General features: G+C 45.8%; 1 protein-coding gene across 10 annotated transcripts in view; it reads right to left on the bottom strand.

The window, feature by feature from the left end:
- The window catches only part of LOC106630104 (uncharacterized), a 178,040-nt gene that overhangs the window by 93,227 nt on the left and 57,535 nt on the right, over positions 1-27,278 (bottom strand). For 8 of the 10 annotated variants that reach the window (XR_012583877.1, XR_012583880.1, XR_012583878.1 and 5 more), the window contains 3 exons: positions 10,580-10,637; positions 10,227-10,336; positions 6,489-6,535 (listed from right to left, as the gene is read on the bottom strand). The gene's annotated coding sequence lies outside the window, so the exon portion shown is untranslated. Of the gene's footprint in view, positions 1-2,194; positions 6,152-6,488; positions 6,536-10,226; positions 10,337-10,579; positions 10,638-27,278 lie in introns of those variants that run through there. The other 2 variants (XR_012583886.1, XR_012583881.1) reach the window with 2 other exon arrangements.

Below are 27,278 nucleotides of genomic sequence, written 5' to 3' on the forward strand. Positions count from 1 at the left end.
GATGGCATTTCCATCCCCACAGCCCATCCAGCCAAAATGTCAAAAAACCCCAGAGTTCCTCCCCAAACTTGCTGTGTTTTCATCAAAGCTCTTTATGTAGCTGCAAGGCACTGGAGACATTTACAGCTGAATTTTTTTTTAATTCTGCATTCAGTGGAGTTCAGCCATCAATAAAAAAAGAAAAGGGGAAAGAAAAATTTGTGACCACAAGGGACTCTGTCAAATATTCCTGCTGCTGTCCTGGAGCATGGAAAAGCGAATCTGCTGCAGCACACAGGTCTGACTATTTGCATTTTTAATAATTCAAGAGTTTAATTAGTATCATGCCCTTAATCAGAGGCTGAAAATACAGCTGAAGTCATCAGAGCTTAATTAGTTTAAAAAAAAATAAAAAATGATTCTGCAGTGAAAATGACTCGACTAACATGGAGCTCTGTCCTCAGCTTTGGGCTTCAAATCAGCTTTTACCTGTTGCTTCTGATTATTTCAGCCCATCTTAGAATCACTTAAAATCCTCAAAAAAACCAGTTCTGTTTGTCCCTATGAAGTCTTCCACAGCTTTCTTGAACTAGACTCAGGAAAAACAAAAAAAAAAAAAAAACCAAAAACCAAAAAACAAACAAACAAAAAGCCCCAAAAAACTCCAAAAAACACCACAAAAAAAAAAAAAAAAAACAAACAAACAAAAAAACCCCACCAAAATCAGTTGGAAGATAATAAATTAAATAAAACCAGGTGTATCCCATAAGCTGCATGTGAAATTCCCCTCAGTAGGAAATAAAACATCCATGAGTGTCTCTGGATCTTCAGTCAGGTCAGCAGGAACACATCCCTGAGGGGGGATCACTGGATGGGCAGAAAAATCCAAAAATCCCCTTTTAGCAGCAGGACTGGGAGCTCAGACTGGTCCCAGTGAAGCCTGGGAGGTTTTCAGGGGAATTATCCCAGTTTGGGATGAGCAAATCCAAAATCCAAAATCCAAAATCCAACCCCATCCCTTCCCTCCCTGCAGCTTGGTGGGGTTGTACAGGACCTCCTGGATGGGCTTTCCCAACAATATTCCATTTATTGCTGGAGTTCATCACTGCCCAGGGCCGTGGAGACTGCACACACCCCCAGGCTCCAACACGGATTAGTGAAATTCATGGAAATTAGGCCAAGCCCAGGCAATTAAATATGCTAATCCGGATGCAACTTGCAGTTCAGGAAGTCAGGCAGCCTCATGCCCTTCCACCTCTGATTTACTCAGAAAAAGGAAGCCAGAAAAAGTTCTCCCCGTGCCAAAACTGTCCCCTGGCTCTGAGCATTAGTGAGAATTGCAGTAAATCCTTTTTTTTTTGGCAGGAGGAGGGGGGATAGATTTTCCCTCAGTATTTTCCCTCAGTAATGATATCACAGCTGCTGCTTCTTTCCCTCTGCAGCTCCTGAAGCTCTGGGGAACCTCCCAGCTTGGTGTCCCCTCAGAAAAATCCAAAATAAATCAGTGAAACCCACTGGAAGGTGATAGCAATCACCAAATTCCATTTAGCATGGAATTAGGAGTCCAGTCACTGATGTACCTGGGAAAGGTCTGCCTGGATCAGACTGAAACAAATTGGTTTTTTGGGAGCACTGGGCCAGAGGAAGATGCTGGAAACTCAAGATGGAAAAATGGAAGTTGGTTTGTCTGCAAGGAAAGTTTCCTGTAGCCCTAGCACAGTTTGATTTATTCCTGACGGAATTATATATATATATATATATATATATATATATATATATATATATATATATATATGTGTGTGTGTGTGTGTGTATATATATATATAATGTATATATGTATATATACATATACATATATACACATATATATATACATATATATATATGTATATACATATATATACACATATATATATGTATATATGTGTGTATATATAGAATGGGTTTAAATGTTTATAAACATTTATTTTATATATTAATTTTATCTATAAAAAATTATATATATTTTTATATATAAAAATATATATTTATATTTTATTTTATATATTTTATTTTATAAAATCTTTATTTTATATATTAATTTTTATATTTAAAAGTAAATAAATATATATATGTATATAGATATATATATGTATACACATATATATACATATATATATGTATATATGTGTATATATATATAATGGGTTTAAATGTTTATATTTATTTATTTTATATATTAATTTTTATATTTAAATATAAATAAATATAAAATGGGCTTATAAATGGAAATAAATTTAAAATAAATACCTTATAAATAAAATGCATATAAATTAATTTAACATAAATACATTTTATTCTGTGTCCTCGTTCCCTGCTCAGCTCCTGACCCAAGGAGCAGCGTTGGCCCTGGATTTTCTGCTTTACCTGCCACAGGAATCTCCCCCTGCTCCTGAAGGTGTTCAGGGCCTTTGCTGCAGAGTAGAGGACAAGATGACAAACGAGCCAGCCCTCAGCACAGGAATGCAAGAGAGTCTCAGCTATTTTTAATTAAGAGGCGATGACAGCTGACTGAATTCCCTGACAGCGCAGTGAAGGCTCCCTGACCCAGACACCACGGGCCACCCTCCTGGTGGAACCAGGACATTGCTCTGGCTGCCCTGCAGGGCTCCAGACCCTGGCAGGGGCTCAGAGACCTTGGCATGGAGGGAAAACCACCTGAGCCTTTGATTTTAACCCATGGAAACAATTCCCAACTTTGTGTGAGCCACAAGAGTCTGAGCAGAATGTTAGTGAATTTATCACAGGGTGAAAATGTAGAATTTTGGGGTTGTTAGAATGGGGGTTCAAGAGGCAAGATGGAGGAATCTGAGCAAGTCCTGTCCTCCTTTTTCTTCTTCTTGGCCTCCATCTTCTGCTGTGATGTTGGCACCTTTGGATTGGTTTAGAGTAGAAGCTCACTGTCTAACATAGATGACAGGTGTTGGGAAGTTATGGTAAATAATGAACACGTAGTTTTTAGTATAAAAAGATAACACCAGTGTGCCTCAACCCGACCTGCCAGACAGATCTCAGCAGGTCAGAGAAAGAATGTCATAGATAAGAGAAAATAACCTTGAAAACCAGAACTGAGGAATCCCAACTTCTTTGAGCATGAGGCTGGAGAAAAAAACTTTTTAATACCTCAGGAGCCATTCCAACAACTCAAAACCTGAAGGTGGGTTCCCTTCAGTCCCGCTGGTGCTGCTGTTATTTATAATATAAATTATAAATTTAAATCATTAAATTATAATTTATCTGTGCATGCCCTCTGCACAGATGCAGGGCTCCCCAAAGCCGCCAGCCTGCAGACCCTGCCAGGAACGTGGCCAGGCTGAGCAGCAGGAGGAGGAGCAGGTGAGGGGAGGACAGCCAAGGTCACCCTGCTGGAAGCGCCAGTGCCCGTTTCTAAGAAATGTCCTGGAGGTTTGGACAAATTCAGCTGTTATTTTCATTTTTTTTTAGTTGGTTAAAGCAGTGGTGGATTGAGCAGGGGAGAGGCAGAGAGGCACAAAGAGCAATTCCTGCTGTAAGGGACAAGGCAGGACGGGCTTTTCTCAGGGACGGGTTTTTGTCACCCACAGGTCACAGGGAGGGTTTAACTGGGAATGACCAAAGTGAGCTGGATTGTGAAGGGCAGGGATTCACCCGGCTTCATGCAAGGACTCTGTGGCAGAGGTGGGAGCACAGCCCAGGCGTCCAGCTCGCCCTGGCACAAGAGGCTGGCACAAAAGTGGCACCAGACAGCCCTGGGAAGGTGTCAAGAGGAAAACACCAACCACAAATAGAGAATACGAAACTCCCTTTTGTTCTCAGGGCTCTCACAGCAGCGAATCCAGCAGCTGATCTCTTTACCTGGAGCTCACTTGTTGGTTTTAGCAGGGAGATAAAGGAAAGGTTCCCTTCCAGCCTTTCCAGAGGGCCTCAGGGAGGAGGGATGAGGCAGCAAAGTCACCCGGATCACGGAGGAACTTGGCACGAGCGAGACAAATCCATTAAGGGCCATCATCAGGAACTTTCCAGGCTGGCTGCAGGCTGGGAGGGGGCAGAGCTGCTCGGTGCTGTTGCTAAGAGAGCCCCCCCAGCCCTGCTGTGCCAGCCCAATCCTCGGCTCCCTCCTCCCATTGGCTCCGCAGCCGCATCGAACCATCCTGACAGCTTCTCCTCCTCCTCCTCCTCCTCACCCTGCCGCCTCCTGCCTATGGCCTACTACCAGCCAGCCAGCCACGGAATCAATACTTTGTGCGTTTGCATTTGCATTCCAGCCCTGCCTGCCCGTGTCCCTGCATCCCCAGCCGTGCCCACGGAGAGCAGCGGTGCCAGGCTGGCACCTGCAGTGCCACAGCCAGCAGCACCCACGGACCATCAGCATCCTGACCGTGTTCACAGGGGTTCGTGGATGAGGGAAGGGATGAGGATCTGACTCCATGTTTCAGAAGGCTGATTTATTATTTTATGATATATATTATATTAAAACTATACTAAAAGGATAGAAGAGAAGGTTTCATCAGAAGGCTGGCTAAGAATAGAAAAAGAAAGAATGATAACAAAGGCTTGTGGCTCGGCTCTCTGTCCGAGCCAGGTGGACTGTGATTGGCCATTAATTAGAAACAACCACATGAGACCAATCCCAGATGCACCTGTTGCATTCCACAGCAGCAGATAACCATTGTTTACATTCTGTTCCTGAGGCCTCCCAGCTTCTCAGGAGGAAACAATCCCAAGGAAAGGATTTTTCATAAAAGATGTCTGTGACACTGCCAGGGCTCTGCTCAGGGCCTTCTTCCCATTGGCCTGGCTGAGCTGGTGTCCCCAGCTCGGTGCTCCCTGGAAAGTGTCACAGCACATTGAGTGATGCCATCTGCAGTGAGATTTTAGGAAGTTTCTTGGTCTGAGTGGATCTGGGAACATTCTGGAGCAGGCAGGGAGTGTGGGAACACGCCCCAAAGCCACAGAAAGCTTCCCTGGCTGGAGCAGGGGCTGCTTGGGCACCGCCAGGCTGCAGAAATTTGGGAGCAGGGACATCCTGGTGGTGGGCAGTGAAGCTCAGCAGCACTGGGACAGCTCAGCAATCCAGGTCAGGATTTGGGAGCAGGCACAGGGAAGGGACAGAAAAGTTGGGACAGGTTTCCAGCAGCCAGCAAAACAGGCCGGGACTGACAGTGGGCATCAAGGAAACACCAAACACCCAAACATTGCCCCTGGCTTTGGGACAAACTGGGAGAAAGGGCTCACTGAGCAGTGACAGAGAGCTGGGGACCAGGACAGGGTGAGTAACCCACAGAGCAGAGCCAGGCAGCTGATGAGCTGTCCCCAGGCACGCTGGGACACCAGTGGGCAGCAGCCCTGTGGATGTTTGCCTTCCCCACTCAGGTGAGTCACATCCGGACTGAGGAAGAAAAATTTGAGTTTCCTTTTCTGTCCAGGACAGCAAGAGGTCAATGAACCCAGCACAGCCATCCACAGTCCCCTAAATACCAGATTTTCCCATCCTGGACCTTCCCCTTTCTCTCTGCCACAGTTAGGCAGAGTTCTAACCCGGACTGTTGTAAAATAACACAAATTGTTGATCAGGACAGGAAAATCTCCTCAGAAAATTTCCACTGCAAAACCTATTTATTTGTGTCAGGGGTGGGGGTGGCTGGACACAAACCACCAGGTCAGTTTAAAAAAAATAAAGTGTGACCTGAATAAAGCATTTTTTTCTGAAATCCCCAGGGATGGTTTCTTTAATATGAGATGGAACTTGGGAGTTGAAAGGAGGAGAGAGAAGAAAAGAGCGCGCATAAAAATCAGGTTCAAATCCCTGCTTGGCCTCACTCAGCAAAGAGCTCTGAATTAGGTCTGAAGTTACTTAAACACTTCAAATATTTTGGGATCTCTCTGCAGTTCCTATGATCTGAGTTTCATCCTGAGGCAGAACAGCAAGAATGTTCTGAGCTCCCAAAACCGGCCATGACTTTGGACAAACGAATTAAACCCAGCTTCAAAACAAATCTAATTTTTTATTTTTTGGAGTTTCTGCGGTGTGGAGATGTCTGCCCTGTGATTCCTGCCAGTTGTGTGTGCTCACACATGGGAGAGAATTAATGGGTTGGAAGGAGAGCTGCAGTTATTTTTCTGTCTCTGCACCATGTGAGGCTCTCCCTGTTGCCTTGAAGAGAAGCATGAAATTAAGCAAAATCCAGGATGATGAAATGAACCCAAATAAGAACTTTACTGTGAGCTAAACCTGTTGTGGCTACTCAAGACAAAACCTCTGAATGCAGCTTTTCTGATCAATAAAAGCCTTTTAAATAAAATGAAAGCTCTCAGAGTAATTTTAGGGTAAATGTTCCTGTGGGAATCTTTTCCTGATGGAATCTTTTCCATCCTTGACATCCTGGCTCCAAATTCTTCTCCTTCCTGTTACCTCCTACAGGAACATTCACCTGGACATGTTAGGTTTGTTGTAGATGAGAAAAAAAAAAAAAGAAAATTCAGATTCTTACCAGGAATAGGGAAATATCCAGAAGGAGTCAGAGCTGGGATGGAGCACCTGCAGAAACAGCAAGGAGATGAAGATGAAGGTGAGGAATAATGTGATTAATATTGAGAATATCCACCTGATATGATGGAAACCCCAACCCAGCAGAGGGAAATTCGTGTCCATGGCTGAGTTTCCCTTTTCAGGATGGATTTGCCTCCAGCCCAGCATTCCAGGACTCCTCTCCCCACCTGCCTGGCACAGCTGATGGAGAACAGGAGCCAAGAAACCTGAGAGCCATTCCTGAGCCAAGGACTGTTCCCAGCTCCCTTCTGCCTTCAGATTCCCCGTTCAAAAGATAAAAACCCCAAAATATTCATTTTCACATCTCCCTTGTCTCAACGGCCATTGAAATATCAGCTGCCTTGGATTTTTTGTTCTAAGAAATTGTTTTCCATGTGCATTTTGGAATTTTTGACAGGAAAAAACAAGCCAGGGCTGCAGCCCTGAAGGGATTTGATCCCTGCCTGTTTGCTCCCCAGCCCCATTTCCGTGGACACAATTCCTCAAGAAGCTGGGATGGGTAATAAAGCCAAACCACAGGAACTGTCCCCATCACTGCTGCGTTCCTCTGATGCCAAAATCTCTCCAAACTTCAATTTCATCTCGAAGTAGTCCAGGACAAGGTGTTACAACCCCATTTTGGTGTTATAAAGAGGTGCAGCAGAGTGCGAAGGATTGTTCCAGGCCATAAAAACAGCAGAAAAAAATAAAACCAAAGCCCTGATTCCTGATCCAGAGCCACTTCCTCCATCCCAGTGGAAAACATTGTTTCCTAGGATGACTAAAAATGTTGGGATCTCCTGTGAAATCGAGTGGGATGCCTAAAATTTGAGGTGGAACAACCAGCCCAGCATGGGAAAGTGTGAAAGGGGATAGAATATCCCAACTTCCTGAGCTCTGCTCCCATAAACGGCTTCACAACTTGTTTCCCACACAGGCACCTGGATTTGGGGCCAGCGAATAAGAGTTTGTGCATGGTCCTGTTTTCCCTTTCCCTTTCCATCCATCCATGGCCAGAATGTAAAATCCATGTGCAGAAATATCCCTGTGCATATCAAAGGTATTAAAATCAGAAGGGACTTTGATGTTGGACTCGGGAAAACGCTGCTGACACCACGCAGAGCTGTGGGAATGAGCTGCCTGCTCAGAAATCCAAGGGTTTGGGGGACAGACCTTCCCCTCAAGGGGCTGCTTCCCACCCATCACCTGCTCAGCAAAATTGATTTCCCATGGTTAAACCTTGGCCTCTTTTTTGGGTTTGCGCCACCCCATGAAACTGTCCCAATATCACCACAACAGCCCAGAATAATTCAAATTTTGGTAATTAGAGACATATCTGGATGCCTTTGGTGCCAAACCAATTCTCCCACAAATAACCCTTAAAGCAAAATAAATCAAAAAGAATAAGCAAGAAAAAACAACTCCCTGCACTCATTTGTTTAGGATGACAGATCAACAAACACAGGCATGTTATTTATTTATTTTTTTCCTTCACAAGCAGCTTTTTATATCTCCTGACCCAAAATAAGCCCAGCCCCAGCTGCAGTGCCGTGTCAAACAGTAATTACTCTATAAAAGGCTGACCAAATGGGGATATTGGTGGGCCAGAGGTGCAGAATTATTTTAGGATCACACAGACTTTCTCTGGGAGTGGTGAGAGGAGCTGTGGGCACGGTGGTGCACCTAAAAAACCAACAAACACCAGAGGGGGTTTTATTTCCTGCTTGTTCCAAGCCTTAGCACCTGGTGTGAAATGGCTTTCCCAAATTTCAGCTCAAGGGAAAAGGAAGAAAAAAAAAATAAAAATAGAAGTGAGATCTGTTTACTCCTCCGAAAAAGAGGCTTTGCTCTGTGACAGGTTTGGAATTCCTGCTGAACCTCACCAAGCAAAATCCTTGGAATATTTCATTCTGCTGAGAGGAAACAAAAAATAATAAAAAAATAATAATAAATCAAGTCTCATAGAATTTCCAGAATAGTTGGAGGAGACCTCAAAGCCCATCCAGTTCCATGACAGGGACACCTTCCTCTACCCCTGGTTGTTCAGAGCTCCAGCCAGCTGAAGGATGCCTTTGCTCCTGATTTTTTGGCAATATTTGGACAATATTTGGCAATATTTGGACAATATTTTGGCTCCCTGGATCTGTCCTGCTGAGCTCCTGATTTAGGAGCCCCTAAATCCCAAATTCCTCAGATCTTCAGGAACCTGAATCCTGTGGGAAGATGGGGAATTTCTGGAGAATCCTAGAGAGGGTCAGTGTTTGAGAGGGGCAGTGCTTGGCTCAGGAACTTGCTCCTGATTTTTGGCAATATTTTGGCCATATTTGGACAATATTTGGCAATATTTTGACAATATTTAGGCTCCCTGGATCCTTCCTGCTGAGCCTAAAGGAGCAGGAATCCCTAAATCCCAACACCCTCAGGAACCTGAATTCTGTCACTCTGTGGGAGGCTGAGGAATGTCTGTGGGGAATCCTAGAGAGGGTCAGTGTTTGAGAGGGACAGTGCTTGGTTCAGGAACTTGCTCCTGGTTTTTGGCAATATTTTGGCCATATTTTGACAATATTTGTATACCCTGAATCCTTCCTGCTGAGCCTAAAGGAGCAGGAGCCCCTAAATCCCAACTCCCCCATCCCCTCAGACCTTCAGGAACCTGAATCCTGTGGGAAGATGGGGAATTTCTGGAGAATCCTAGAGAGGGTCAGTGTTTGAGAGGGGCAGTGCTTGGCTCAGGAACTTGCTCCTGATTTTTGGCAATATTTTGGCCATATTTTGACAATATTTATATACCCTGAATCCTTCCTGCTGAGCCTAAAGGAGCAGGAGCCCCTAAATCCCAACACCCTCAGACCTTCAGGAACCTGAATCCTGTCACTCTGTGGGAGAATGGGGAATTTCTGGGGAATCCTAGAGAGGGTCACTGTTTGAGAGCAACAGTGCTTGGTTCAGAAACCCTGCAGGAATCAGTGGAACTTTTCCAGCTTCCAAAACATCCCTCCTCCCTTCTGCCCCGGGCAAACAGGGCGAAAAAGGAAAGTGGTTTGGTGAGTAAGAACACAGCAAATTCAAAATAGAAACGGAGGGGATTAAAGCAAATACCCAGAGTGTCCCAAGCTGTGTTTACTGCCCAAATCCTGTGGTAATTCCTGCTTTTTTTCAGGGGGTTTTTCCTGTGGTGGAACTTTGGGATTTAACTTGGCCACTGCAGTTCCCAGGAGGGAAAAGCTTCTCAAAGCCATCCTCCAATCTCAGAGCCCAAGGCACCAACCTGCACATGGAATTTTGCTGGAAGGGCTGGGAGAAAGTGACAGCATCTGCCTGATGTGAAATTCCCATCCTTAATTAGGGATTTCAAAAATAAATCCAGTTTTCCGAGCAGGATGGTGGGTGTAAAAAAAAAAAAAAAAAAAAAATAAAGGGAGGTTTTAATGATCTCAGTGAGAATCAAATTTTCCACTTAATATGTGGTTTTGCACCCAGGAATTTCGTAAAATCAAGGAATTATTTGAGTTGGAAGGGTCCTTAAAAATTACCCATTTCCCATCCCTTAATTTCAATTTTAAAAATTGGTGCAGCAGTGGGTTTGTGTGATAAAAATATTACATAAATAAATCTGAGTTTAAAAGTTCCTGAGCTCTGAATTCTCAGTTCAATTCCCAGCTGGCACAAGGAACAATAGGCTGATCCTGGAACATCTCACCTGGACACAGCTCCTGCTCAGGCTGGTGGCCAGTGGGAAGGAGATTTGGGGTTGGGATGGCAGATTTTCTGTGTGCTTCTCAAAAAAGGCTTCGCCAGCACTGGCAGACCCTGCAAAAGAAGGGAATTCATGGTGAAATTAGAAATGATCTCCAGATTTTCCTCAGCTGCTGAGTGCTGGAGAGCCCAGCTCTGGTCACGTGCTGGGAGTGGCCTCAATGTGAATATTTTCTTTATTTCTTTCCTCTTTGGATATCTCTGATTATGAAACATTCCTCTGAATATAACTGAGGTAAGAACAACACAGAAATTGCAGGATAGTTAAAGAAAATAATGGAGAATAAATCCGCATACCCGGTGTTCCACAGTGCTGGGGTTATTCCTTCTCCCTCAGTCTGCCACCAGCACTCGTCTACATGGGAGAAAAGGAATTGAAATTAAATTAAATTGGATTAAATACCATGCCTTGTTCACTATTAACACCTCCTGAACAGTGCTGAACCTCTCACTCTGTGCCATAACCCAGATTTTAGGGACCATAAAGAACTGGCAGCAGGCTCAGACCTGGGCTAAGCTCTGAATTTAAACCCAAGCCATACAAACAGCAACCAAAACCCCAAATTCTGTAAAAGTTACCCCGGCCCCAGACGCTCCTGGCAGACTGTAAAGGTGAGAGATGTGACAGATGGCTGCTCCTGCTGCAGCACCTCTGTACAAATATTGTACTGTGCAAATATTCATCAGCTCGTTCCTGCCACAGCCGTGTCAGGTAAGATCATTAACACCACCCCTAATTTCCCTGATAAGTAGGCTGAGACAGGAGGGTGGAGAGCAATGTCTAAACTGAAGCAGTGAGTAACAAAGAGAGCTCTGAGCCACCCTCCCCTCTCAGAGTCCATGCAGGGCTTTCATTTTTTATTTTTTTTCCCCTGTTTAATTCAAAAAAATGAAATCTTTGGGACAGTTTGACCCCGTGCCAGCTGAAGTTTGACAGCAGAAAAAAAGCAAACAAACAATGGATTTCAGCTCACACCAGAACTAATGAAGCATTGATGTTGCACTGAAATGGGGCTTAGCTTAAGTATCCATTTTTAACTCTCAGCTGAAGTGAAAACATTAATTCATGCAAATCAATGTTCCCTAAACAATAATTTTCCTCTAGAACGTTTCTTCTTTTTTAACATAAACTCTTATCTAACAGAACCCATTTAAAGGATTATATCTGCAGAGTTCAGCAATTAGCTCTGCAAATTGTTTTCCTTGAGTGTAGGGAAGGTTCCATTACACAGTGAAATATAAAGTGTATGCTATAGTCCATGAAAACCTCTCTTGGAACGATGATTATCCTTCAAAAAGGCTGGGATGAGGGCCAGATTACCAGAAAGAACTCAAGTTCTGTTTGTACACCCAAAGTCCCCCTTTATTTCATCTAAGTATCCGCTTGCAGCCCATCTTCAGGGGTTTTGAAAGGTAATTGCTCCTGTGGAACACCCACAGGTCGAGTTTTCCCTAAAACACAGCCCTGAAAATCCACTCTGAGGGATAAACAAGCAAATAGGAGTGTACAGAAAACAGGGGAGGATGGGCATCAAACAGCCAAAAAAAGGTGGGAAACGGCACTGAGGGTGCTTCAGGTGCTGCTGGAAGTGAGGATGGAGAGGCTTCTCCTCATCTGACTGCAAATCCAGAAAATCTCCAACTGCAAATCCAGAAAATCTCTGAAAAGATTTGCAGAACAAAAGTGCACAGGTGCAAAAGATGGCTGGAAGTCACCTGAACCATCACTCAAATAATGGATTAACTAAAAATGGAATCAAGCTTGAAGATCCTCAGGATTACAGAGATGCCACAGCCTCGCTGAGCTGCACCCCCCTCCCAGGTCTGGGGCTCCTCCTCTCCGTGAACCCAACCAGAATTTCTCCTGGAGCGACAGAAGGGTTTTTTCCTGTGGTTTGGAGGCAGCTTCGTTCAATCAGGGCACTCACAGGTGGCACCACCACGACACCCTGAGCCTCAAGATCCTCCTTGGCACAAAGCACAGTCCCTTCTCCTTGATTTCCATGGATGCCTTGGTCAAAGAGTTGTATCCATCCACCCATGGGTCCATCATCCATCCATCAATCCATCAATCAATGCATCCATCATCCATCCATCCCTCCATCATCCATCATCCATCCATCCCTCCATCATCCATCATCCATCCATCCATCCATCCATCCATCCATCATCCATCCATCCATCCATCCATCCATCCATCCATCCCTCCATCATCCATCCATCCATCATCCATCATCCATCCATCATCCATCCATCCATCATCCATCATCCATCCATCATCCATCCATCCATCCATCCCTCTCTCCATCCATCCATCCATCCATCCCTCTCTCCATCCATCCATCAATCCATCCATCCATCCATCCATCCATCCATCCATCCATCATCCATCATCCATCATCCATCCATCCATCCATCCATCCATCCATCCATCCATCCATCCATCATCCATCATCCATCCATCCATCCATCCATCCATTGTCCATCCATCCATCCATCCATCCATCCATCCATCCATCCCTCCATCCATCATCCATCCATCCATCATCCATCCATCCATCCATCCATCCATCCATCCATTGTCCATCCATCCATCCATCCATCCATCCATCCATCCATCCCTCCCTCCATCCATCATCCATCCATCCCTCCATCATCCATCATCCATCCACCCATGGGTCCATCATCCATCCATCAATCCATCAATCAATCCCTCCATCATCCATCCATCCCTCCATCATCCATCCATCCATCCATCCATCCATCCATTGTCCATCCATCCATCCATCCATCCATCCATCCCTCCATCATCCATCCATCCATCCATCCATCCATCCATCCATCATCCATCCATCATCCATCCATCCATCCATCCCTCCATCCATCCATCCATCCATCCATCATCCATCCATCCATCATCCATCCATTGTCCATCCATCCATCCATCCATCCATCCCTCCCTCCATCCATCCATCCATCATCCATCCATCCATCATCCATCATCCATCCATCCATCCATCCATCCATCCATCCATCCATCCCTCCATCATCCATCATCCATCCATCCATCCATCCATCCCTCCATCATCCATCATCCATCATCCATCCATCCATCCATCCATCATCCATCATCCATCCATCCATCCATCCATCCATCCATCCATCCATCCATCCCTCCATCATCCATCATCCATCCATCCATCATCCATCATCCATCCATCCATCCCTCCATCATCCATCATCCATCCATCATCCATCCATCCATCCATCCCTCCATCCATCATCCATCCATCCCTCCATCCATCCATCCCTCCATCATCCATCCATCCATCATCCATCATCCATCTATCCATCCATCCATCCATCCATCCATCCCTCCATCATCCATCATCCATCCATCCATCCATCCATCCATCCATCCATCCATCCATCCATCCATCCATCATCCATCCATCCATCCATCATCCATCCATCCATCCATCCCTCCATCATCCATCATCCATCCATCCATCCATCCATCCATCCATCCATCCATCCATCCATCATCCATCCATCCATCCCTCCATCCATCCATCCATTGTCCATCCATCCATCCCAGCAATCCAGACCCTTCCAGCAAACCCTGATTCAAGTCCTCAATCCCGAAACCCCAATTCAGTCCAAGTCCTGGAACACACCCGAGGTGGTGCCAGGCACACAGGGAGGACAAATTGCCCAGAAGAAAATCCAGGAACCCCAATTCCTCATCTTCCCTGTTACCTGTGACACCAAACATCTTCTGGGGATGGAGAGAGAAGCAGAGCTCCCACGGGGTCTCAGCCCAGCTGACCAACTTTGGTGCCTCCCAGAGCTTCCACCATTTCCACCCGTGAAAATCCAACTCGGAGCAGCCACAAAACACAACCCTGATTTATTCCAAACCCATTCTATTTATCGCTGTCACTTCTCTTTGCCATGCCAACATGCACACGCTCAGGAGACAGACACATTTCCATGCTCTCAGCTGGGAATCGTGTTCCTGCAAGGCTGGTGGATGATGCACAAACTGTCTCTATTTGTGTCCCCCGTCTCAGATGGCAGGGTGCCCACCAAACAAGCTGATTATCACTTGCCCTGGGCTATCAAGGCAAGGCAATGGTATGTTTAGATCAGCAAACTGCATAACAATGTAAATGTCATCTATTCCACGAGAAGCTTTGGCAGGGTTTTGCATCTCGCTCCTCTCTGCGGGGATGTGCCAAAAAGGAGCACGAAGGCTTGCGGGAGGAAAGGGGGGCACGGGGTTCCCACCCCTTCCTGCCTGCCAAAACACGCTGTGGAGTGCCGGGTGTCTCGTTGTCATCCCCCAGGACCATCCCGAGGTGTCAGATGATCCATGAACGCCCTGCTAGGGATATAAATATACAGAGAGAGCTCCTTTTCCTGCTCAGCCAGGCTCAGAGGCAGAAATGAGGCACAAGCAGCGCGGCTGGCACAGCTCAGGACGGGATCTGTACCCTTGCCCAGAAAGGATGGCAGCCAGCCCGAGGATGATGGCCCTGGGTGGGCACTGCCTGGGCAACAGCTCTGCTGCCAGGGCAGGGCTGCGGCAGTGCCCGGCAGCTCTGGGGGACAGTGGGGTCAGGACACCGGGACTGGACACTGGGACTGGGATACTGGGAATGGACACTGGGATTGGGACACTGGGATTGGACACTGGGACTGGGACACTGGGATTGGACACTGGGATTGGACACTGGGATTGGACACTGGGATTGGGAGAGTGGGATTGGACACTGGGACTGGGATACTTGGATTGGGACACTGGGATTGGGACACTGGGATTGGACACTGGGATTGGGACACTGGGACTGGGATACTGGGATTGGGACACTGGGATTGGGACACTGGGACTGGGACACTGGGATTGGACACTGAGACTGGGACACTGGGATTGGGACACTAGGATTGGACACTGGGATTGGACACTAGGATTGGACACTGGGATTGGACACTGGGATTGGGAGAGTGGGATTGGACACTGGGACTGGGATACTTGGATTGGGACACTGGGATTGGGACACTGGGATTGGGACACTAGGATTGGACACTGGGACTGGGACACTGGGATTGGGACAGTGGGACTGGGACAGTGGGACTGGGATACTGGGACTGGGACACTGGGATTGGGACACTTGGATTGGACACTGGGATTGGGATACTGGGACTGGGACACTAAGACTGGGACACTGGGATTGGGACACTGGGATTGGGAATTTGGGATTGGACACTGGGACTGGGACACTGGGACTGGGACACTGGGACTGGGACACTGGGATTGGACACTGGGATTGGACACAGGGATACTGGGATTGCGACACTGGGATTGGGACACTGGGATTGGACACTGGGATTGGACACTGGGATTGGGACACTGGGATTGGGACACTTGGATTGGACACTGGGATTGGACACTGGGATTGGGACACTGGGACTGGGATACTGGGATTGGACACTGGGATTGGACACCGGGATTGGACACTGGGATTGGGAATTTGGGATTGGACACTGGGACTGGGACACTGGGATTGGGACAGTGGGATTGGGACACTGGGATTGGACACTGGGTTGGGACACTGGGACTGGGACACTGGGATTGGACACTGGGATTGGGACACTGCAGCTCCAGTGCAGAATGGGATTGGGACACTGGGATTGGGACACTGGGATTGGGACACTCTGCTGGAGAATGGGCTCAGGACATTGGGATTGGGACACTGGAGCTGTCCTGGCACTCTTTAGGGTCTGATTCCTGCCGCAGACCTGTGTGACATGGAATGAGGCGCTGGGGACAGCTCCTGGTGAGGGAATGTCACCATCCTCACAGAGAGCATCCAGCCCCGTGGGCTTGGGGAAGGAGATGAAGGGAAAAAAGGTTGATCCGTGGCTCATTGTCAGCCAGGGGACTTCCAGGACATGGCTGAGCACAACCAGGAGGGTTCAGGAATTTTTTCTGGACAAGTTGTATGCAAATCCTCAGCAGAAACCCCAGAATGGCCTGGGTTGGAAGGGACCTTAATGGTGACCTTGGTCAGGGACACCTCCCATAGCCCAGGGTGCTCAGAGCTCCTCCCAGCCTGGCCTTGGACACTCCTAGTTGGGAAAGAGAAAAAGTGCAGGAAAGATGCACCAAAAGAGAGAAAAAAGCAGGAAAGAGAACCCAGAAAAGCATCCTGGCGTGGTGTGCTCAGGGGAACAACAAACCCAGATCAGCAGACACAGAAACTGTTTGGAGTTGGCACCTGAACAGGACACTGTGACAAATTGCAGGAGCTTTTATGGATTTCACAGGTCCTTCTCTCCAGTTTGTGTTTTGCTCCCACACCAGGACCAAGAGCATGTCACAGGTAAACCCTCCAATTTTCTGTGCCAGTTAACCCCAGGGTAAAGCAAAGCTCCCAGCAATCTTCCAAATCTCTCCTCCTGGAGCAAACCCAAGAGTTTTCAGCACAGTTTATATAAATTCACAGCAAAATCCTTTATCCTGGCTAATTATTAACCTGATTGAAGCTTGATTTTCACAGCAGACACTCCAACCCCTTGAATGAGCCCTTCCCACCCGTTTCTGAGCAAGGTTCCCTCTCTGAGATGCTCTCACTGCTCTGCACAGCCCCACTGTGCCTCAGTTTCTCCATCCAAGTCTTGGGTCAGTGCTGGAACCACGCACAGCAAAATTCCACAGGGCCTCTCCTAAGGAGATTATGCAAAATGTCACTTAGCATCAATTCCTATTTGAAAGTGGAAGGGTGTTTTACTTCGTTATGCTAATGAAAAATCAGAAAAGATATTTTGTATTTCTGATATTAAAGAGAAGCCCTGAACTTTTTCTTAGTCATGCCTTTCTGCTATTAGATATTCCTCATAAATTCATATTTACAATACCTTCTGTTACCAATTTCTTTTATTTCTGAGAACAGAAACGGCTCTGAAATACTTTTGTTTGCTTAGCAATATCCAGATGCATTAAACTCTCTTACATAAGAGGATTTGTACTTTACATTAAAGTTTTCAGGGGAGAGATATTTAAAAGATTATGAAATATGCTTGCAAAAAGAATTAAAAAAAAGAAAAGGAAGAATGTTGGAACATATCCATCAATATTTCAGTATAAATTGTTGAAGCACCAGAATTACACGGTGCAATTATCTCGCAGAATGTATAGCTCCTAGCACTGATCTTTATGTTCAACAGGAAAAATGGTTTAATACATCACAAATGAACGTTCATTAAGTTGTTGGGGAGAATTCTGTCATAATTGAATAATGGAGCGACTGCACCTTGAGCATCTGCTTCAAAACTCTGCTGCTCTGGCTGGATCCAGCACAAGGGCTCCTTTATGGGATATTTCTGCCAGCACCAAGCTTTGTATAAAGTCAGTTTTTTTCTGATCATAAAATCAGATATTTTCTGATTATTATTTTCTGATTATTCACCACAGATCTGATTTGATCTCTCCCTGTGAGCAGTTCAGAATATTGAACAAATCAGTGGCACTTTTGATCCCTGTGGGTCCCTTCCAACTCGGGATATTCCAGGATACTTCAAATGAGCTGGACAGCTAGCTCCAAGAAAATATTGTGTAAAAGGGCTTGGATTTCTCTCAAGTTATGGTTTTTTTTTAAAGAAATTATTGTCAATTGTGTTACTAGGTCACAGAGCATATTATTATTATTATTATTATTATTATTATTATTATTATTATTATTATTATTATTATTCTCCCAATGAGCAGTGCCACACTGTACATGGAATATTGAACAAAATTAGTGTCACTTTTGATCCTTGGGGGTTCCTTCCAACTCAGAATTTTCTGTGGCACCTCAGATGAACTGGACAACTGGCTCTAAGAAAATACTATGCAAAAAGACTTGGATTTCTCCCAGGTTTTGGGGATTTTCAAAACAAATTCAGTGACAATTCTGTTAATATGTCACAGAGTCTTTTTTCAATATTATTATTGTGATTGGGACGATGATGATGAATATTATTATTAATTTCCCCCATATTCTGCCTTTGCAGCAACAGCTCCCATCCACTGATCCAAAGTGTTTGGTGACCTAGAGCAGAGGCTGGACAGAGCTAAAGAATAAAGTTGGGATTTATTAAAAGCCCTCAATGGATGCACCTTGGGCAGCACAAGAGCCCAGCCAGGGCTGCACCCAAGATGAACCAAAATGGTCCCAAAATGAACCCAAGGTGAACCAAAATGGTCCCAAAATTGACCCAAAATGAACCAAAATGGTCCCAAAATGAACCAAAGGTGAACCAAAATGGCCCCAAAATGCACGAGCGCTCCCGGGGTCTCTCCCTGGGATCAGTTCTGCTCCGTTTGCACCTTGCAGTTCATTGTCCCATTCCAGCTTTAGCCCCTGCAGTCCCACCCTGCTTGTTTTTCTCTCTCCAGCCCACGGGGTTTGTGCTCCTGGGCTGAGATTTGGATCATTTGTCCTTGGTGCCCAGCTGGAGCAGGAATTGTTTTGTCTCCCTGCTCTGTGCACAGAGCTCACCATCCCCTCATGTGAACCCGGACCCGCACACTAAAGCAGCACAGAACCTGAAAAACAGAAAATCTAAAACCTGAGACATCAGGTTTAATAAAACCCTTTGGAGTTTGGGAGCTTTGGGGTAACGGGTGGCACAAGGAGAGCCCCACCAGCACCGCCATGGCCAATTTGGGCTCAGTCCCTCTGTGGATGTCCAGGCTGGCTGTTCCCTGGCAGTAAATATGCAAAGTCCCCCCCTGGCACACAAAGGGAGCCGTTTTTCCGCTGCTGTAGATCAGGCCGTGGATAATCAGCCCGCTATTCACTTCCCCGGCGCTGCGGAAGCGCAATCAGGAAAGCATTATGAGCAAAAACCTGCCCTGCAGGGATAGACTTGCTTTAATAATGTTTATGACTTGTCCATATTGTATTTATGTCTGGAAGTTGATTCCTTGGGTTTTCCCACCCTTCCCCCCCCACAAAAGACAATTTGCAAGCTGGATGCTCCGCCAGGAGAAAAAGGGGGAAGTGCTGATGGACACTCTCCTCCCTCCAGGCTCAAGATCCAGCCAGAAACAGCACTTTATTTGATTTTATTTTAGTTTTTTTCTAACCTCACCTCTTCCTAGAATGCCTGGTTCAAAACCAAGCTGGTGTTTCACAAATTAACAGGTTTGGCCTCAAAAAATTCCAACTCTTTGGGCAGGTGCTGCCCTCCTGTCCTGAAACCAGCCAGGATTGATGGCACAGCTTTCCCCCAGAATCTCACAATTTTCACTGAGTTCTTTTAAAGAAATAACACTTGTTTTGATTTTATTTTAGTTTTTTCCTAACCTCACCTCTTCCTAGAGTGCCTGGTTCAAAACCAAGCTGGTGCTTCACAAATGAACAGGTTTGGCCTCAAAAAATTCCAACTCTTTGGGCAGGTGCTGCCCTCCTGTCCTGAAACCAGCCAGGATTGATGCCACAAACAGCAATAATGGGAGAAAATAATTGGAGATTTCCCCCGAATTTCACAATTTTCTCTTTCGAAATTGCCCTCTCAGCCTCCCAAATCCATCCCAGAGGAGCCAACCTGCCGAGCAATAGCAGGGAGAAAAAAACAGGCAGAGATTTGCTCCATCTCCACACTCCCAGACAGATTTTGCTGGGTTTGCTCTCCCTGGGTTATTCCACTTGGATTCCACCTCTCCCCCCTGCAAAACCTGCCCCAAACTTGCCAATCTTCCAAGGTTTTCAAGTCACCAAACGCTGAAGGATTGGTTTAATTTTGGCGGGTGAATGTGATGGCAAAGGCAGGCACTGAAATTGAATCTCCAGGGAGGAAGATACACAAAATTCCACAAATTCCAGGGATTTCCTGGGTGTTTTGCTGTATTTCCCTGTTGGGAGGCAGGAAAATCCCCAGGCACCTCTGCCTTTGTGGGATCCAGAGCTGGATCCAGGCATGGCTTAAATCCTTAAGCACAAAAACCTGAGGGACTCCTGGCCTGGCAAACCATCCCCTCCTGAAACAAAGCACAAACACCCCAAAAATGAGGCAAGACCACTTGGATAATTTTGGGACCCAACCAGAATGAGCATCTGAGCTCCCAAAACTCCAACAAATCCTCCCAAACCTCCTTGGTTGGACAGCGAGCAAAGCTGAGCCTGAGGGAGCTCTGGGAGCATCCAAAGGAGAAATTTGGATTTCATGCCCACCCTGGGGATGGAGAGCAGGAATCCCAACGCACAAACACCCCAAAAATGAGGCAAGAAAACTTGGATAATTTTAGGACCCAACCAGAATGAGCTCCCCAAACTCCAACAGATCCTCCCAAACCTCCTTGGTTGCACAGAAAGCAAAGCTGAGCCTGAGGGAGCTCTGGGAGCAACCAAAAGGAGAAATTTGGATTTTATGCCCACCCTGGGGGATGGAGAGCAGGAATCCCAACGCACAAACACCCCAAAAATGGGGCAAGACCTGTTGGATAATTTTGGGACCCAACCAGAATGAATGTCTGAGCTCCCAAACTCCAACAAATCCTCCCAAACCTCCTTGGTTGCACAGAAAGCAAAGCTGAGCCTGAGGGAGCTCTGGGATCACTAAAAGGAGAAATTTGGATTTTAAGCCCACCCTGGGGGCTCTGCCTGGGGATGGAGAGCAGGAATCCCAAAGCACAAACACCCCAAAAATGAGGCAAGAAAACTTGGATAATTTTAGGACCAAACCAGAATGAGCTCCCAAACTCCAACAAATCCTCCCAAAACTCCTTGGTTGCACAGAAAGCAAAGCCGAGCCTGAGGGAGCTCTGGGAGCATCCAAAAGGAGAAATTTGGATTTTATGCCCACCCTGGGGATGGAGAGCAGGAATCACAAAGCACAAACACCCCAAAAATGAAGCAAGACCACTTGGATAATTTTGGGAGCCAACCAGAATGAGCTCCCTAAACTCCAACAGATCCTCCCAAACCTCCTTGGTTGCACAGAAAGCAAAGCTGAGCCTGAGGGAGCTCTGGGATCACCAAAAGCAGAAATTTGGATTTCATGCCCACCCTGGGGGCTCTGCCTGGGGATGGAGAGCAGGAATCACAAAGCAGAAACACCCCAAAAATGAGGCAAGAAAACTTGGATAATTTTGGGACCCAACCAGAATGAGCTCCCCAAACTCCAACAGATCCTCCCAAACCTCCTTGGTTGGACAGCGAGCAAAGCTGAGCCTGAGGGAGCTCTGGGAGCATCCAAAGCAGAAATTTGGATTTTATGCCCACCCTGGGGGCTCTGCCTGGGGATGGAGAGCAGGAATCACCCCCGGAGCTCTGCTGACCCTCCCTGCAGCCTGGGCAGGTGGAGGTGAGCGAGCGTCTGTGGCTCCTGTGCCTCCCAGCTGCCCTGCACTCAAAGCTTTGTTCTGTTTTCCAGCTCTAAAAGACAAAATAAACAATTCAGTCGTGATTTCACTCGCCTGTGAGAATCGTATTTGCCTACAAGAAAAGCCCCCAAAAGCCACAAGCTCTCCTTTTTATTTACCTCTTTTATCTTTGCTTATTTTCTCAAAGTAACCCAACCTTGGCTGGCTCTAAACCCGGGCAGAAACAAAAAAAACCCTCTTGAATTCCTCTTCATTATAAATGGATTGTCAATGTGTTAAATAAATCAGTGAAAATGGAAATCCAAAAATAAATAGCCATCCTGCTGTTGCTATGACAACTCAAATTTTTTACCTGGACAGAGATTTTTCTGTTTCACAGTTCGGAATCGCTGAAAAGGAGGGGTCACATTTATTTAATTTTTTTTTTTTTTTTTTTTAATCCTGGCACATTTCACCACCTACCCCCCAAATATATATAAAAAAAGGGGGATTATTTTTGGTTACTTTTTAGCAAATGAGGGGAAGATCAAAGAGAGGAGCTATTTTTCACAGCAGACAGGAGAAAGGAGACACATTCCATTTACAACAACAGAGCTCAGCCCAGAAAGGACAGAGAGCACGAAAAAATTCAGGATTTCAAGGCTTTCATGTGGCCCTGCCAGGCAAAAGGCAGGGCACATACAGAGCAAGATTAACATAATTTAAATCCATATTTTGGCTCATTTATTAAGGCAGTTTTACCATGGGGAAAAAGCAACATCACCTCAGAACAGCAATGCATATTTTGCAACGTGTGCCTTTGTTGATGTCAGGGAAATGTGCGTTTAAATGATCCAGACTGCAAAATTAATGCATTTTATGGTGTTTAAAATGAGAGAAATCAACTCAATTCCCCCCAGATCCACATGGGAATGCTCAAAGCACTGAAAAATCCCATTTTTTTGCAGTGGAATTATCTCTGATGTACCCCAAGGAACATTTTGGGGTGGGGAATGGAGGGGAATTCACCAAGAGTCACCTCAGGTGTCACCTGGGGCTCCCTGGCCAAGCGCAGCAAAGTCACACAAAGGTCTTTGATCCCATTTTTTACCTGCTTTAAATAATTCTACTTGGTTTCTGCTTGTCTGGAGCCTGGTGGGTGGATGATTCACAGATCAGAGAACACCTTCATCTCTTGGCTGGCACACAGGCAAGGAGCACCAAAAAAAAAATAAAAAGAAAAAAAAAACCCAGCCAAAAAAATACTTTAAAAGTTCAAAAATTCAAAAAGGCAGCTAAAAAAAAAAAAAAAAAAAAAAACCCCGCTTGAAAATAGCATCCCTTTGGTTTGTTTCCATTGGCCAATTTCTTTGTTAAATAAAAGGAATTTTCAGAAAAATGGAGGCTTGGATGAAATGTGTGCTTCAGGTTGAGACTTGGTGGCTTAATTAAAATAGTTAGTTAGTTAAAATAACAAAATAGCAAATAAAAACAAAAAAAAATCATACTCAAACAAACAAATAACCCCCAAAATATTCAGAATTGGGGGTAGGGAAGAAGCAGCACAGAAAGAAAATGCTCCCAGTGAAGAATCTCCACAAATCAGCATTTTCCACCAAAAAAAAACACCTTTTGTCACAAAATATCTTGACTTGCATTCAATGGAATGAATTAATCTCGGTCAAAATTCAGCTTAATGGCAAGAAAATGCTAAATACACCCCAAAAATCAGCCAATGAAATGAGAAATTCTCACAGAATCATAGGCAGGGTGAAGAGCTTTTGCCCTGAAATGTCATTTTTTTTTGTTATTAATGTGTGTTCCTCCTTTTTGATGGGGGTTTTATGGCTCTCTCCACACACATATGCACACACACAGGGCCGGGGGAAAGTGCTCCAAACAAATCTGGGTGTTTGCATCGTGCCTTGCCCGAAAAGCAAAGCAGACTGTTCAAGCAGCAGCCGCTGAAAGCAAGCATTCAATTCTCCTCAGAGGCTCGTTTTCCTCTAAATGGGCCTCTCAGACTCGGTGACAACTCTTAGCTGCTTGAGAGAAGGGAAAAAAAAAATGGAATAGAAAAAAAAAAAAAAAAAAAAGAACCTATTTTCCAGTGCAAAGTAATCCCTGCTCCATTGCCATGGCACCAGACATCCGTCTCTTTCTTTCATTGACCAGACGAGGTCCTCCTCAGCCTCTAGCTCCTTTTTTTTTTTAAAAAAAAATAGATTTTTTTTTTTTTTTTTTTTTTTTTTGTTGTTCATGCATGTGTGTGTGTGTGCTCCTGGATTTGTTTCCTCGGTAGGAAAAGGAGTCATTAAAGTATTAGTTGGGGTTGATTGATTCCTTCGGGGTTTGTGGGGGATCTCAAAACAGAGGTGCGAGGTTGGGGTGAGAAAAGGAGCAGAGAGAAGGCTTGGAAACTGGAAACTCCCCTTTTTTGCAGGCTGGGAGTTGAATCCTTTCCAAAAAAACTCGGTGGTTTCTTCAAGGTATTGTGAGCAGCCGTGAAATAAAGGAAAAAGGACAATGTAATCTCCTTTTTTTTTGCTTTTAACTCCAGAGCAGTTTACATGATTGTGCCGTGGCTGAGGGGCTGCCTGCCTGCAGACTGCAGCAAAATATAAAAGGGGAAAAATAAAACAAAAAGGCAGAAACTGAGACAGATTAAAGTGAAAAAAAAATAGAGAAAAACAATAAAAATTAAATATATATATATATACACACACTCAAAAACAAAGCAGTGCTGAAAATCACACCAGATTACCAAAACCACCTTAACTCTGCTCCTTTTATTTTCCCTTTTCCTCTTTTCTTCTCCTGCTTCCCAGGTCAAGGAAACCCAGCCCAAATTCAGATTTTTGGGGTGCACTACAACAATTCTTTTCCTCTTTTCTTCTCCTGCTTCCCAGGTTAAGGGAAACCAACCCAAATTCAGATTTTTGGGGTGTGATACAGAAATTCTTTTTCTCTTTTCTTCTCCTGCTTCCCAGGTCAAGGAAACCAACCCAAATTCAGATTTTTGGGGTGTGATACAGAAATTCTTTTTCTCTTTTCTTCTCCTGCTTCCCAGGTTAAGGAAATCCAACCCAAATTCATTTTTTGGGGTGTGATACAGAAATTCTTTTCCTCTTTTCTTCTCCTGCTTCCCAGGTTAAGGGAAACCAACTCAGACAATTCTTTTTCTCTTATCTTCTCCTGCTTCCCAGGTCAAGGAAACCCAGCCCAAATTCAGATTTTTGGGGTGCACTACAGCAGTTCTGGCTGATGACTCAGCATCTGTTGCTTTCTTTTCTCATTTATTGGCTCTGTTTAAAGGCACCCCTGGCTCTGGGGAGGGGTCAGGGTTAGGGTGGGGGATTTGCAGGTTCCTGGGGGTTTTTGGGGCGATGATTCAGCACCTTGGCAGGATGAGGCCCTTGGGTGGCTGGGAAATGTGTGCAGCACTCGTGTGACTCTGATTTCCCCATCAGGGCAAGAGAACCTGACGGGTTTGTAGGGAAAACTGAGGAAAACACCTTAAAGTTTCATTTTCTACTTTTTAACCCCACATATTTCACTCCTAAAGACTCCTATGTGCATCTTTCTGTTCAACATTTCAGCCCACCTTGGCAATTCCTGGAATTACAATGTGGATTTTGCTGTTAGATGGCACAGCGCTATAGGGAAAACAACAATTTCAAATCCATCAATTCCAACATCTATTCCATGAATTCCAACGAATTCAGCCCAAGAAATCCAGGAAAGGGAGGCAATGCTGAGGGAGGCACTACTCAGCAATCCCCACCTCAGGAATTAAATGAATAAAAGCAATCTGATGTTTCACGCTTTAGGATTTTTAAAACTAGATTTTCCTCCTTAAAACCACTGGCTCCACTTGAGAAAATCCACAAAATCCACGTTTTAAAGTTTCATTTTCCGCTTTTTAATCCCACATCTTTCTGTCCTATGTGCATCTTTCTGTTCATGTCCAACAGTCCAGCCCACCTTGGCAATTCCTGGAATTACAAAGTGGATTTTGCTGTAGGATGTGGGGTAGCACTACAGGGAAAACAGCAAAGATCAGTTCTGCACTCAGCACAGAGCCAGAGGGAATTTATCATTCCTAGAAAAGTTCCCAGCAGAAAGGGAGGTGGATTTCTGGGGGAAGAGCCCAAGGTTGCAGAGGTTTTTGAGTGACCTTCCCCAAAAGGTGTTGAACATCTGATTTAGGAGCACCTGAGGGTGACCCAGTGCTCCTGGCATGGTGGCACTTCCCGGAGGCTCAGCTGGGCCCAGATTTTGTTATTTCGGTTGCTGGGCACAGAAAGGGGAAGGAAGAAGGAGAAGCAGAGGGGTGAGGCGATGTCGAACACGTTCATGGCATCATCTCATCACCCTGAGTCCATTCCTCAGCCTGGAATTCCTCCCAGCCAAGGCCAAGAGGACGCTTTGGCTGGGGACACAAGGGACAAAGGTGCTTTGCAGTGTTCTGGGTGCTTTGGCACTCGCACATCTCAAAACTCATCTCCCAGTGCATGAAGGAAAACGTGTCTGCCCCAGCTGGCACAGCTGTGAAACCAATTCCTGTCTGACACCTCCCTGGGCGCCTGGAGCGCACACTGAGGGCCAGGAGAGGCCTCCTGCCACCCATTCCAGGGTCAGCCCTCAGGAGCAGCCTCCTGTCACCCATTCCAGGGTCAGAATGTCCTACAGCCCCCAGGAGAAGCCACCTTCCATCCCCATTCCAGGGTCAGAATGTCCTACAGCCCTCAGAAGTCTCCTTCCATCCCCATTCCGGGGTCAGCACCTCGTACAGCCCTCAGGAGGAGCCTCCTGCCACCCTTCCAGGGTCAACTTTTCCTACAGCCCTGATAAACACAGGAGAATTTTCTATTCCTTTCTTATTCCAGAAGATTCTGGCCTCCAGGAAGATTCCCTGGTTTGTTTTATACTCAGCAGTGGCTCCAGCATCCACAGTCAATCTCTACAGCCCTCAGGAGAAGCCTCCTTCCATCCCCATTGCAGGGTCAACATTTCCTTCAGGAGAAGCCTCAGGAGAAGCCTCCTTCCATGACCTTCAGGAGGAGCCTCCTTCCACTCCCATCCCAAGGTCAATATCTCCTACATCCCTGATAAACACAGGAGTATTTTCTATTCCTTTTCTATTCCAGAAGTTTCTGGCCTCCAGGAAGATTCCCTGGCTTGTTTTATCCTCAGCAGTGGCTCCAACACCCACAGTCAATCTCTACAGCCCTCAGGAGGAGCCTTCGTCCATCCCCATTCCATGGTCAGCCCTCAGCCCTCAGGAGGAGCCTTTGTCCATCCCCATTGCAGGGTCAACATCTCCTCAGGTGAAGCCTCAGGAGAAGCCTCCTTCCATGGCCTTCAGGAGGAGCCTCCTTCCATCCCCATTCCAGGGTCAGCATCTCCTACATCCCTGATAAACACAGGAGACTTTCGTATTCATTTTCTATTCCAGAAGATTCTGGCCTCCAGGAAGATTCCCTGGCTTGTTTTATCCTCAGCAGTGGCTCCAACATCCACATTCAATCTCTACAGCCCTCAGGAGGAGCCTCCTTCCACCCCCATTCCATGGTCAGCCCTCAGGAGGAGCCTCCTTCTACCCCATTCCAGCATCAACATCTCCTCAGGAGAAGCCTCAGG

Source organism: Zonotrichia albicollis, chromosome 27 (assembly GCF_047830755.1).
Source record: "Zonotrichia albicollis isolate bZonAlb1 chromosome 27, bZonAlb1.hap1, whole genome shotgun sequence".
In the NCBI taxonomy this organism is placed as follows: domain Eukaryota; kingdom Metazoa; phylum Chordata; class Aves; order Passeriformes; family Passerellidae; genus Zonotrichia; species Zonotrichia albicollis.